Source organism: Hyperolius riggenbachi, chromosome 6 (genome assembly GCF_040937935.1).
Source record: "Hyperolius riggenbachi isolate aHypRig1 chromosome 6, aHypRig1.pri, whole genome shotgun sequence".
NCBI classification, from domain to species: Eukaryota; Metazoa; Chordata; class Amphibia; order Anura; family Hyperoliidae; genus Hyperolius; species Hyperolius riggenbachi.
Window position 1 is genome coordinate 319,923,519 of NC_090651.1, and position 14,897 is coordinate 319,938,415.

General features: G+C 43.5%; 1 long non-coding RNA gene across 1 annotated transcript in view; it reads right to left on the reverse strand.

Moving 5' to 3' along the window:
• Positions 1 to 1,932: 1,932 nt before the first annotated feature.
• Positions 1,933 to 14,897, reverse strand: part of LOC137521722 (uncharacterized) — a 152,162-nt gene continuing 139,197 nt past the window's right edge. Inside the window, exons 4-5 of the long non-coding RNA XR_011022187.1 lie at positions 6,911 to 7,006; positions 1,933 to 2,097 (exon numbers count right to left, since the gene is read on the reverse strand). This is a non-coding gene — a long non-coding RNA (uncharacterized lncRNA). The remainder of the gene's footprint in view (positions 2,098 to 6,910; positions 7,007 to 14,897) is intronic.

The following is a 14,897-nucleotide window of genomic DNA, read 5'->3' on the forward strand; positions in this document are numbered from 1 at the left end:
AAATCTATTGAAAATCAATCTGATGGCATTTTGTTGCCATCACATTTCCATTAGGACCAATGCAAATTGATAAGCAATCTCAACAGATCGACATAGATTTTACAGCATGTCAGATCGATTGAAATCGATCAAAATCGGCCGCAAAACGATCGATTGGGCAATCGATTTGCCAGTGAAGGCGGATGGGCAATCAGAAGAGGACGGCGTGGGAGCGATCAGGCCGGAGGGGGCTGGAGGAATTTGCAAAATCGATCCCTTTCTCAATCGGAAACAGATTGGACTCTCAATCGGAAACAGATTGGACATGTCGGTAATAATCGCTCGATTCCCATCAGTCCGATGGGAAATAGCACTGTGTGTTCCCAGCATTATAGATCTAAGCTATCAAGCGGCTTTGCAGGGAGATAATGCTGTTACATTCCCACTACCCTGGACATAACCTGCCAGATTCACCTGTCTTGGAGTTATTGATAACAACTTTAACAAGTATCATGTATCTGATTAGTTAATAACCTCTAGCCTCTAGCTTTACATTCCTCTATTCTACGCCTTTGTACCCGAGTGGTTTAACAAGACTCTAAATTACACTGATTGTTTTCCAATGGACATTACAGGAGACGTGAATAAATATCCTTAGGCTAATATGACATGATCAACAGAAAAGGAAGAGATAAACTGCTGCCACAAACCACTAATGCCCAGCCACTGCCCATGCCAAGCGATAGCAAGCTCCCAACTGGTGCATGGGAGTAGCTGACGGGTGGTGAATGCCCTACCTGTAGCTACTTGTGTAAAAGAGGCCTATAACCGTCCAGTGCCAATGAACAGAGCTGACATTACATTGACTGCTGGGTAATCCCTGAGCGTAATATTTTGTCAATGGGGGATGTTTGGCACTGTTGAGTTTAATGCTGACTGACTGCAGCACTTCACTAAAATAAGTGGAACATCTGTATATAGAGTATTTCCCTCGTTCTGCTGTGGGAATGCAGCGTTTTAGCTAGGCTGATACTGCTTTACATAAATTTCTAATAAAAAGAGGATTTTTAAAACGCTTCAGACTCTCTTTAAAGGGACTCCGAGAACCTCTCCTGGGCATGCCTTTAAGCCAGTCGACTGCCAACAAAGTCATGCTATGACCCCTCTCGAGGAGCCTCTTGCAATGGCCATGCGTGTCACTTCCTCTTCCTGCTTCATTCAGTGATGCACTTCTCTAACAGAGAAGACAGGGGTGACCCAGAAGTTATAACATAGCCAAGATGGCAGCCGTGATCTTTAAATTGAAATCGAAAGAAAACTGTTTGGTGTAGAACGGCGATTCAGGCATCAAATGAAAGAGAGCACAAGCTACAGAAAGGTATGCATCTTTAAGTACTCTGCAGTACTGGACATCAAATATTCCCCTGGGGGGTACTCACCTCGGGAGGGGGAAGCCTCCGGATCCTAACGAGGCTTCCCACGCCGTCCTCCGTCCCTCAGGGGTCTCGCTGCAGCCCTCCGTACAGCGGCGACATAAATATTTATCTTCCCAGCCACAGCGCCCCCGCTGGAGCCAGCAGAGGTAAATATTGAATTACCAGTCAGGTCTGTCGGCGGCTGTTCGGAGGGCTGCAGCGAGACCCCCGTGGGACAGAGGACGGCGTGGGAAGCCTCATTAGGATCCTGAGGCTTCCCCCACGCGAGGGGAGTACCCCCCAGGGGATCTTTTTGAGGTTACAGTGTCTCTTTAAAGGCATACCCATGAGTGCTTGGAGTCCCTTTAATCACATCACAATAAAGCAGCACCGAGAATTGGAATGTTAGTAAAAGAATGAAAATGAGGACCCGGAGGTTCAAAATTTGCCACATGTGAGTAGTTTAAATGGATCAATCGTTTTTTATCCTTGGGCACAGACAACTTACACCGACTATCGTCTGAACCGATCTGCCAGGATGGATGGGTCTACATGGACAATAATCGCTGTTTATTATTGTTGTTGGAACTCTTGTGAAAAAGATATTTGGCAAATTTGTTGTTCCTCCTTCCAGTGGTTGAGCGTCTGATTTAGGAGACAATTTTTCAGCTCCTGCTTAAAATAACTTTTCACCGCTCTCTAACTGAAAAAGTACAAAAAAATAAATTAATTAACAAGTACAGTCAACATTATTCTAGAGTATTTTCTTGCTTGCTGGTGGCTTAATGTGCAAAATGTCACCTAGGAAAAAACACAGGAGGAAAACTGAATTGAATATAGTCCCACGGACCCATATGCAATTAAGTTTTTCTCCTGAGTTTTCTCCTTGGTGATAATTTTTCATCCTCTGTTTTAAATAACTTTTTAGTGCTTTGCAGTTAAAAAAGTACCAAAAAGTAGGTGAAAGGGTACCATTAAAACTATTTTTACTATTTTCTTACTTGCTGGTGGTTGAAAAGGCATTTTATTGACAAGTTGAAAAATATCACCTTGGAGAATACTAAGGAGAAAAAGTGAATTGCATATAGACCCATGGTCTCTGATGATCTAATCTTTCCACTTTCAAATTTCCCCAAAGCAACCCTAGTTGACACTTGTTATGTCACAGCAGAGGCCATTGTCAGAGGTTACATAATAGTGGCTTTCAGCTGAAACTTCACTGAGATACCGATCTATGAGAATATAAGGGAAATGATGTTCTTTTCAGTGGCATCTTTACTACTATAGTGTTTTCACCTATGTGTCTTTGATACCTCCAGCAGTGTGAAGGTAAACAGATCACCCTCCCTTTCATGATTGCTCACCTGTCGGGGGGTGTTATTATAAACTCCCAGGGATGGGGCTGAGCTATGGTATAAAAGGGGACTGGACGGAAGCCTCAGTGTCCACTTGAAGAAGGCCTCCCTTCATTTTAACATCAACCAGCAAAACAAGTGTCGACCAAAACAGAGGTATGTCTGACCCACAGCGGACTTTGGGGCAATATAAGTTCCAGTAACATTGCTGTATTTTTGAACAATTTTGCTGTACTGAAAATGCACTGTGGGAGAGGATTAGATTTTGCTGCACAGAAGGGGAAGAACATTTATTAGGCTGCTGCCTTTAAAGGGTGTCTGAAGCAAAAATAAAAACAAAAAACAGATACCGAAGGAGAGGGAAGGATCTGGGACCTATAGAGCCTTCCTCTCCTTGCAGTCCCCACGTTCCAGCACTGTATCCCACGTTAGCGGCGGGGGATTTGATCAGGGGAGCCAGCGCTGGAACGCAGGAACCGTGAGGAGAACGGGAAGGCGCTATAGGATCCAGAGCCTTCCCTCTCTTTAGGTGAGTATCTGTTTTTTGTTTTTATTTTCACTACAGATTTACTTTAAGGTGCCCACTAACTATACAATCTTAATTGCACAATCTTATCAAATTCATGTAAACTAAGAAAATATACTTTGAAAGGATGCTTCAGTTAGTCCCTCATATTACAAAGCAGTGGTAAGATTGTTTAATCAAGATGTATCATAAGTGGGCACCTTAAAGGAAAACTGAAGTGAGAGGGATATGGTGGTTGCCATATTTATTCCCTTTTATGCAATACCAGTTGCCTGGCTATCCTGCTGATCCTCTGCCTGTAATACTTTCAGCCATAGACCCTGAACAAGCGTGCAGCAGATCAGGTGTTTCTGACATTATTGTCAGATCTGACAAGATTTGCTGTATGCTTGTTTCTGGTGTTATTCACACTACAGCAGCCAAATAGATCAGCAGGGCTGCCAGGCAACTGGTATTGTTGAAAAGAAATAAATATGGCAGCTTCCATATTCTCACTTCAGTTGTCCTTTAAGAGACATGGCAGGATGCCTTGCCTCTTATTAATAAGCATTGCACACATTTCCCAGGAATTTTTTTAATTATTATTATTTACATCTTCCAGCTCTACAGAGTGTATATAGTCTTGTCACTTAACTGTCCCTCAGAGGGGCTCACAATCTAATCCCTATAATAGTCATGTGTTCATTGTAGTCTAGGACCAATTTGGGGGAAGCCAATACATTTATCTGTATGTTTTTGGGATGTGGGAGGAAACAGGAAAGCCCGGAGGAAACTCACACAGACACGGGGCCAACATACAAACTCTGTGCAGATAGTGCCCTGATTGGAACCGGGGACCCAGTGCTGCAAGGCTATCCACTAAGGGCCCATTTACACTTAATCAGTTAGTGTGCGTTAGTACGCGTTAGTGTGCGTTAGTACGCGTTAGTGTGCGTTGGTACGCGTTTTTTTCATAGCAGTGCATTGTGAAAAAGATTTCAGTTAAAACGCGTTAAGCGTGAAAGGTGCCATAGGAAAACATGGGCATTACTTTGAAAATCAGTGTTCTTTCAGTTATAACTGACAGCAACTTAAGTGTAAAAGGGGCCTTAGTCCTAGGTTTTCAACGTGTGGTACGCACACGCCAGGGGGTACTTTGGATGGTTCCAGGAGGTACTCTGGCTTGATACACTTGGCCAAGAATAACAAATTTAGAGTTTTGGAAAATGATAAATCTTATTTAAACAACACCAAATTAGTATTTTAGCTAATTAAAAGCAATTGTAAATGCTTGGAAATTGTTTAGAACCAATTATCATGTGTTACGATTAAATATATATTTGTCAAGGGGTACTTGTGATGTTTGCTATGCCAGGGGGTACTTGTTGAGTAGAGGGTTTTAAAAAGGGTACACACCAATAAAATGTTGCGAAACACTGCACTAAGTCACCATGCTGTGCGCATCTGACAGGTTTTGTTTTAAAGTTGGGCATACATTATGCTACACTATAAAACAGAAAACAAATTTAGAAAAAGATCTATAACAACAGAATTTAACAAAACTCCATTAAAAATGAATGCCCGGGAAAGGCCATTCGCTATCTGAGCGCCTGGGAGTGCATGGGAACGTCAGAGGGAGTGCTACACAATTTATTAGATTAGATCTTTCTGATCTAATCTGATATTGAGTGCTGCGGCTGCCACGTGACCAGCAGGTAAAGCAATCAATATCAAGTAAAGGGAACCTGAAGTGAGAGGAATATGGAGGATACCATATCTATTTCCATTTAAACAATACCAGTTGCCTGGCTGTCCTGCTGATCTATTTGGCTACAGTATTGTCAGAATCACACACCTGAAACAGGAATGCAGCTAATCCTGTCAGGACATCAGATCTGCATATATGGCTTAAAGTATTAGAGGCAATGATCAGCAGGCCAGCCAGGCAATGTGCATCGCTTAAAAGGTGATCAATATGTCAGACTCCATATCCATATCCTCTCTCACTCTTCAGGTTTGCTGTAACTAACACCATGTATTTTGCCATGGCTTTACCTCTCCTAGAATTCCTAAAAGTAATGCTAGGTACACGCGGTGAGATTTTCTGGCAGATTTTATTACAGATCGATTATTTCTAAGATATCCGATCTGATTTTCTATCGATTTTCTATAGAAGTGAACGGGCCAAATAGTAAAACTACATCTACATATTTTTTACATTACAATTTACACATATAATAACATTAAAATTTGACTCTTCCCACACCAAAATATTACCCAAATAAAATTTTTAATCGAAAAAAAAAAATTACAATAAAAAAAAAAAGACATAAATAGTTACCTAAGGGTCTGAACTTTTTAAATATGCATTTGAAGGGGGTATACTATGAACATTTGTTAAATTATAAGCTTTTAAATAGTGATGGACGCAAAACGGAAAAAATGCACCTTTATTTCCAAATAAAATATTGGCGCCATACATTGTGATAGGGACAAAATTTAAATGGTGTCATAACCAAGACAAACGGGCAAATAAAATACATAGGTTTTAATTATGGTAGCGTGGATTATTTTAAAGCTATAATGGACGAAAACAGAGAAATAATGATTTTTTTCAATTTTTGTTCTAATTAATCCTGTTAAAATGCATTTATAAAAAAATAATTCTTAGCAAAATGTACCACCCAAAGAAAGCCTAATTAGTGGCGGAAAAAAACAAGATATAGATCAATAAATTGTGATAAGTAGTGATAAAGTTATTAGCGAATGAATGGGAGGTGAAAATTGCTCTGATGCATAAGGTGAAAAATCCCAGCGGGCTGAAATGCTTAAAGGAACCCCATTTTCTTGGGTAGGGCATAAACTTTTATCAAATATAAATGTATAGGCTACCTATAGACTTGCCTTTTCACAGTTTGTGTTATTATACTTGTCTTTGCAGGGGAAAAGGCCATCCAAGCTGTACTCTTCAGGAGTATGGGCCAAGGAGTGTGGAGGACAACCATAGTTATACTTCTATGTATGTCATGTCTGACAACGGTGCAAGCAGTTAGCGTCCAACACCTGTGCGGCAGACAGCTTGTGGAAACACTGCTTATGGTGTGCGAAGGAAAGGGTCTCTATTCTCAAAGTAGCAGGGGTAAGTGTCATCAGTAGCCTCTGTTTTTAGACACATTCATTTCTGGTTTGGAAATGTATTTACAAATCTAATTCAAGTCAACCTTTTAAAGCTCCCATTAGCCAGTTTATTATTATTAATCTTTTTAAATGAAAATGCCGAGATTTTATAGACGATAGATCGTTATAAACATGAAAACAGGATGGAGAGGCCCTGATAATTACTTCAGTAAAGCTCTTTAACCAATCACAGAGAGGCTGCCTCACAGCGACCCTTCCTGTCACAACACAAACAGGAAGCACGTGTCAGAGAAATGGGCATACAGGATGCTCTGACTCTCACTATGATTGGATGCCCAGCTATTTTTCCATGTTTGTGGCAGTTTTTTTTAGCTTCCCCAAATACGTGTTTTTTTATTTATGCCAGGAAATATATATTTTACTCAAATAATAGCTCAATTTATTTGACTGCAGTAACAGTATAGGTAGCCCAAGTGTTACTTCATGCTAGAAGAGGAATCCGTATTTAGCTTACTTACTTGTATTACAGCCATGTCATTACTTCAGGAAGTGGTGAAGCAGTCAGACAAGGGGCCCTTATTCAGATGACTTTTTTTTTTCTCCAGAGTTTTCTCCTAGGAGAGAATGGCCTCAATTCACTAAGCAGTTTAGACTAGTCTACAGATGGTTTTTAGTCTATTGATGGTTTGGTGTAATGTTTTAGACCTGGTCTAACATTCAGTAATTACACAATTCACAAAGGCAAACAAGGAGTAACCACACCCACTTTTCTGACAGAGATTAGACCATCTGATTTCCGTAGGTAAATTAATTCTGTGATGTATTTTAGATGTGAGGATGGAAGCTTTTGAATTAATTATGCAGGAGTTTAATTTTATGCAGAGGAGAGCTTATCAAAGGAGAGGAGAAGGATGTCAGTCATAGCTACTTGTTTGTGAATTGCATCTTTTGATCATTTCCCCTGCTTTACCCACCTAATTACCAAATGGTTTAGACCAGGTGTAAAATCAGGTCTAAAACATTTGGTAATTCCCCTTTGATGCAACTGACCAAACCCATGCTGGGCACTATACTAGCTATACTGGGCACTTTACTAGCTGTACTGGGGCACTACCTACCCATACTGGACACTATTAGCTATACTGGGCACTATACTGGGGCACTACCTACCCATACTGGGACTATACTAGCTATACCGGTCACTATACTAGCTACACTGGGGCACTATACTGGGGTAACTATACTAGCCATACTGGGGCAACTAAACTACCTATATGTAATGATCTGCTCAGCTGCCTGTGCAGGCAGGCAGCTTTTTGACCATTGTTCAGGTCTGCATTCTGCAGGTCTCTGGAAGAGAGACCTTTTGTCAGTTTTTCAGCTTGCTGTTGCTGAGGAATTTGCATATGTTTGTCATGCAGATTGCCTAGCCACATCCCCTGTGGGCTTGCTTTATAAAGAGCTATGTTTCCCACAGTAAGTTGCTGGTCATAAGGAGTCTTCCTGTGAAACACTCGGGAGAGTGTCAGCCTTGCTCATTGTTTGAAAGATTAGCTTAAGAGTAATTCCTGGGACTGCACTTAGGCAGGTTTCCCTAGTGCAGTTAGGATTGTATATCTGTTTTGTTTGTCTGTTGCGATTGTCCTGTCCCTGCGGTGGTCGACAGGAGGTCGTTCTGATCTTTGTTCTTGGAGTGTAGCTGGAGCAGCGGTTGCTACCAGCTATCTCCTCTATCTGTCTTGCCTGGATCGTACTCGCCTAGCGCTAGTGCTGTGGATCCGTCTAATCTCCATCTCTCTGTCTCCCTGGATCGCACTGGCCTCTTTTCGCTAGTGCTGTGGATCCTATCTCTCCCTTGTCCCTGTCTTCGTGTGTCTGTCTTGTCCGCTACGAACGCTTGCTGGAGGCTCGGTGAGGTAACCGTTAAGCAAGCGCTCGCGTCCTCTGTTTCATGTTTGTCTGTCGGTGGTTAATTAGGCGTGCTTGTCTCTATTGTGCTTATCACGTGGAGACCGCGCATGAACACGTGCACTGTTGCGAATGAGTGCGGTGTTCGCATTCAGTTAGCGTTTGTTATTTTCCTTATCTCCTCATTGTATGATTTGCTGTGCCTTTGCTACTCTCGTGCTCCGCCTTGCTGTAGCCTTGTGTCACGTCTGGCGATCGCACCTCTCGCGATCGCGTTCCTACTTCATATCTGCTGTGGTGTGTGCACCGTCGCGGGTTGGCGACTAGTTTGGTGCACACACATACAATCTGTCTCTGTGCTCATTCTCAATCGCCTTTCTTGCGATTGCGTTTCTTCCCTTCGTACAATTTCTGTCTGGCGTGTGTGGTAGGGCAGAGGAGCTGTTCCTCTGCACTCCACAGCTCCACCTGCCGACAGGAATTTCCCTCTACAGGTGGGTATTGCACCTTCTGCTGGGTTCCCGCAAATTACACGCTTGTGGAGGATTTCCGCAGTGTCAGCGCACGTCTGGTGCGCTGATCACGGAGAGAATTCCACAATCGTTACAGTATGACCAGCCCAACCAAAATTCCCAGTGTAGAGGGAATTTCTGATTTGTACGATTTTGTCAAATATGGCTCCTGTGTCTTTAAGAGGTTTAAGATACTGGACTCTGAAACCAGAGATGAGTTTATATCAGAATGTTTCAGATTCTTGGCAAATCCTGAATTTCAGGCCACCAATATTTCCATTTGGAGTGGTCAGATTGCTTACAATCTTTTCCAAGGTGATCTGTTCATGTGGGCTGATGGGTATGCCAGACATAAAAATCTGAGAAATAACCCTCGCAGATTTCTGAGTCATGTATTTTCTCGTAAGCTTGGAATTCCCCTGCCAAGCTATTTCTATGAGTTTTTTCCTGCAGTGCATGATACTGATCAGATTAAGTTGTGCAGCATTTCTGTGTCATTTCCATATGTTAATGAGTTGGTGCTTGCAGGCCAATCTGCTGATTTGGCTTGTCAGTCAAAAGATTCGTTGCCCATGGCAACCACAAATGAAGAGGTTGTTTCTGTCAAGTCTGAAATGTGCAAAACCATTCAGTATGATAATCAGTTCAATGTTTCTCGTGCCACTTTTGCTTCTAAACAGATGCAAGAGAACTGCCTGGATACGTTTCTTGCATTTAACCAGACATGCAAAGTGGCTAAAAAGGGAAAAATTAAAAAGCGCAAGCATCTGAATAAAACACTCCCAAAAGATGTGTGCAATGATTTTGCTCAGTCTCCAGGTTTTTTGCCCCAATCTAAAGCTTATGTGGATCCTATTATAGGTAGGATCGCACATTATATTAAAGCAGTTAAAAAATCTGTTTTTGTTCCTGAACTCCACCCCTATGGAGATTATCTGAACACTGGCCTGTTTGAACCTCCATTTGCCTCATGGGATATTGGGGCCTTGATGGAGGAATTCGATTTTGATTGGAAAGCCTTTTGCGATTTTTACATCGCAAAAAGCGAAGATGTCTTGAATGATTGTCTCGATTCTAAGTACCTATTGATTGATTCCGATGAATGTGACGAGGGTGATGTGGATCTGATGATTTATGTATGGCAGACGATTTTGGATGAGTGGCACACACACCAACCAATTGATTCCAATAAAGAGACATCGTTGTTGGATGATTGTTCCTGCATTTCTGGGGTAAAGCATGTGAGTCGTGACATTGTGCGATCTGAAGTGAGTGGGTGCGCCACTGTGGTTGATTCCTGTGCGAATCCTGGAGGATTCTCTCCTGACTGCGTGCAGTTTAAATCTGTGCGATCTGATGCCTGTTTCTCTGATGTTCCTGCAGATTGTGATCAGCATGAATGTGCCAGTTTTCTCAAGGATTTGTGGGACCCCTTATCATTTAGAGACAGATCTTTAAGATCTTCCATCTGTGATTCTGCCATGCTGAAAATTCCTACATTTTGCAGCATCAAAAGTAAAATTAATATGTCTAATAAAACTTTTCCTGATGTTGTCGCTATTTCTACTGCAGATGCATCTTTGTCTCACCCTGTTCACACCTGTAAGGGCCCGTTGCCTGGTGACAGTTGCTCCAGTGTTTCTGTCCTGGACGCCTTGCAGTCTGCCCCGCAGATCGCGGAGGTTTGCGCTATGGAAGCGTCAGTTTCACAACCTAAAGCGATTTTTGATTCGCAGGTTTTGCGTTCTGGCTCCTCGGATTTGACATTGTTAGCCGAATCTAAGAGTGAGACAGTGCTTCGGTTTTGCGAATCTGACTCTGAAACATCTTTGCTGGGTCCAGAGAGAGTTTCTCTGAGCCTGCCCTGTACCATGAATAACAATATGATGTCCAATCACACTGACATTTGTGAGTCCCTTTCTTGTTCTGAGGAAAATGCTGATTCTGCACCCTGTACTCTGGATGAGTTAAGATGGCCTTGTTTAGAGTCTCCTGCAGTGTCCCTAGAGGCTCGTCTAGGTATTGCCACTATATTCACCTGTTTTTCTGCAGTTTTGGAGTTGCAAGCTAGTTTGACTGCTACGCAGAATTCTGGGTGCAGCAAGATTAAAGTTAGGGAGTCAGTGTGTGTTCCAGCAAATATTCCTGTACGTTCCGCTTATGATGATGAAATTCAGTCTCAGTTTATGGTGGAACCTTCCCTGGGACATCTGCCCTGTTCACAAAATAAAGTTCCAGTTTTGCCCTGTAACATGGATAGTACAGAATCCTTCTTAGAAAACTTGAAAACTGATGTTCCTGAGGTCTTGCCTGATTTCCTGGAGATCTCTGAGTTCCTCCCAAAGGGTGCCGAACTTGTAGGAGATGTCTCCTGCCCCCCAAGTCCTTCTGAGGTGTTGCCCACTTCAGTAGGCATTGCTGTTGTGTTGACTACCTTTGCAGCTCTGACGGAGCTTCACGCATGTGTAGTCAATGATGATATTGCTGTCACAGAAAGTTCTGAATTTGAGTCCGAGTCTTCTTTCGAAAGTCCAGTGCCTGTGGCCCCTACTCGTGATGAATGTACAGTATGCCCGGTCCTGGTTTTGGTCCTGTCGTGCCGGACTCTGAGGTTGGCAGTTCCCCATCATGTCCTGAGGTTTCTCCTGTGCTGGTGTACCCCAGTGTGCTCTGTGACCCAGAAAGCCCAAGTGTGCCTCGGTTACCAGCATACTCAGATGCTTCCTCAGTGGAGACATGCTCTGATATGGCCTGCCTGGTCGCATGCCCAGAAGTGGTCCCGGAAAGTCCTGATCTTGATGGGTGTCTGGGTAATTCTGAATCCAGAATAATCATTGGTTCCATAGGGGTTCTTGGCGGTTCTCCATGTGAGCCTGGTGAGCGTTCTGGCCTCTTGGGATCTCTTCAGGGCTCCAAAGGGTTTTAGGAGATTCCGGGAGAGATTTTGCTTGATACCCTGGATAGGATCAACAGTGGCTTTTGTTTTGAAAGAGACACTTCGAACAGGTATTGTGGCAGGTATGGTGTCTTCGGACGCTCCTTGGAAGGTGGTGGGTATGGTCTGGAGGGTGTCGATGGCTTCTTCTCTGGCATTCACAGTCCTGATGGGTGTTACACTGAGACTTGTAGTACTGATGGGCATGTTTCGGTGGCTTCTGCTTCAGATGAGGTCGGTTTCGGGTGGACTGACTCTGGAATTGGACCTTGTCGGGCTGTCCCGACCTTCATGAGTCTTCGGTTGGAGTCTTTTGCTAATAGCAGTTTTGAGGGTCGTCTGGAATTCAACCCTGGAGGGGGGGGGGGGGGTACTGTAATGATCTGCTCAGCTGCCTGTGCAGGCAGGCAGCTTTTTGACCATTGTTCAGGTCTGCATTCTGCAGGTCTCTGGAAGAGAGACCTTTTGTCAGTTTTTCAGCTTGCTGTTGCTGAGGAATTTTCATCTGTTTGTCATGCAGATTGCCTTGCCACATCCCCTGTGGGTTTGCTTTATAAAGAGCTATGTTTCCCACAGTAAGTTGCTGGTCATAAGGAGTCTTCCTGTGAAACACTCGGGAGAGTGTCAGCCTTGCTCATTGTTTGAAAGATTAGCTTAAGAGTAATTTCTGGGACTGCACTTAGGCAGGTTTCCCTAGTGCAGTTAGGATTGTATATCTGTTTTGTTTGTCTGTTGCGATTGTCCTGTCCCTGCGGTGGTCGACAGGAGGTCGTTCTGATCTTTGTCCTTGGAGTGTAGCTGGAGCAGCGGTTGCTACCAGCTATCTCCTCTATCTGTCTTGCCTGGAACGCACTCGCCTAGCGCTAGTGCTGTGGATCCGTCTAATCTCCATCTCTCTGTCTCCCTGGATTGCACTGGCCTCTTTTCGCTAGTGCTGTGGATCCTATCTCTCGCTTGTCCCTGTTTTCGTGTGTCTGTCTTGTCTGCTACGAACGCTTGCTGGAGGCTCGGCGAGGTAACCGTTAAGCAAGCGCTCGCGTCCACTGTTTCATGTTTGTCTGTCGGTGGTTAGTTAGGCGTGCTTGTCTCTATTGTGCTTATCACGTAGAGACCGCGCATGAATGCGTGCACTGTTGCGAATGAGTGTGGTGTTCGCGTTCAGTTAGCGTTTGTTATTTTCCTTATCTCCTCATTGTATGATTTGCTGTGCCTTTGCTACTCTCGTGCTCCGCCTTGCTGTAGCCTTGTGTCACGTCTGGCGATCGCACCTCTCGCGATCGCGTTCCTACTTTATATCTGCTGTGGTGTGTGCACCATCGCGGGTTGGCGACTAGTTTGGTGCACACACATACAATCTGTCTCTGTGCTCATTCCCAATCGCCTCTCTTGCGATTGCGTTTCTTCCCTTCGTACAATTCCTGTCTGGCGTGTGTGGCAGGGCAGAGGAGCTGTTCCTCTGCACTCCACAGCTCCACCTGCCGACAGGAAATTCCCTCTACAGGTGCATTGCACCTTCTGCTGGGTACCCGCAAATTACACGCTTGTGGAGGATTTCCGCAGTGTCAGTGCACGTCTGGTGCGCTGATCACGGAGAGAATTCCACAATCGTTACACTATACTGGGGCAATGCAGCTGCACCCCAGAACCCCCCCCCCCCCCGTAACCCACTGCGCACGACACCGTTCACTAGGTCGCGCACCCCTCTCATCGCCCCATACCTCTAACCCCCCCCCCCGGTCCCCGGAGAAAAATTTGGTCAGAAAGCGGTCCCCGGGCCGGAAAAGGTTGGGGACCCCTGCCCTAATGGACAAGAGCGATTTTCACCTTTCAGTGCTCATCCTTTTCATTTGCCAATAGCTTAATCACCTTTAATCACAATGAAATGATCTATATCTTGTTTTGTCACCACCAATGGGCCTTTGGGGGGTTAATATTTGTTTTCAGTAATTACTTTATTTTCTATGCATTTTAAAGGGCAAAACAAGGAAAAAATGAAAATATACACTATTTCTCCAATTTCATTCCCTATAATTTTAATATAAACACTGCTACTGTACAAAAAAAACCTACACATTTTATCTGCAAATTTGTTCTGGTTATCACAAGATTTTAATTATGTCCCTAGTGCAAAGTATGGTGACAATATAGTATTTGGAAATAAAGGTGTATTTTTTTCTTTGGTAGGTTCTTTTTCCACTATTTTCACGTGCACGGGAATGCACGTGCGGGAGCGTGCACCTTCGGGAGCGTGCACGTGCACACGCGGCAGCAGCACTGTCTGACAAAACGTCCTGGAGCCATTAAGAGGCTCTAGCAGGACGTTTTTATAAGTCAGCTTGTCATTAAGTGGTTAAGCAGTAAACAATCTTTTAGAGCAAAGGAGAAATGCTGACTTTCAGACCACTTTAAAGCGAATCTGAAGTGAAAATAAACTTTTGATATAATGATTTGCATATGTAGTACAGCTAAAAAATAGAACATTACTAGCACAGATATGAGTCTCATATTGTTTCCAGTACAGGAAGAGCTAAGAAACTTCAGTTGTTATCCATGCAAAAGAGCTTTTCTGTGCGCACTGAATAATTTAGTCAGAGAGCAGTGCTCTTTCTGAAGCACTTATCTCAACCTGTGTCTCACTGTTTCGTGTTTTACTACAGAGCTAATGACCTTTTGCACTTTCCTGCTCTGTTACATAGTTTAAAATACAGAGTATAGATTACAAACTGCAAATATTAGAGAATAAATGAATTACCCACTACACATACAATTCATTATAGCACAATTTTTTTTTCACTTCAGAGTCACTTTAAAGAGAATCTGTACTGTAAAATTCTTACAATAAAAAGCATACCATTCTATTCATTATGTTCTCCTGGGCCCCTCTGTGCTGTTTCTGCCACTCCCTGCTGCATTCCTGGCTTGTAATTGCCATTTTTATGCAGTGCTTACAAACAAAAGACATAGCAAGTGATAGGCTGAGAGTAGCTCAGTGTGTGAGTCATACAGTGTGTGCAGGGCGCCTGGAGAGGGTGTGTATAGCTTCTATCCAATCACAAGCAGCACAGCACATTCCAGCCTGACTGCCTGAGCCCGACAGACTTAACAGAGGAGAGAAGATTAGACCATATAACAGAGATAACACAGCCACTG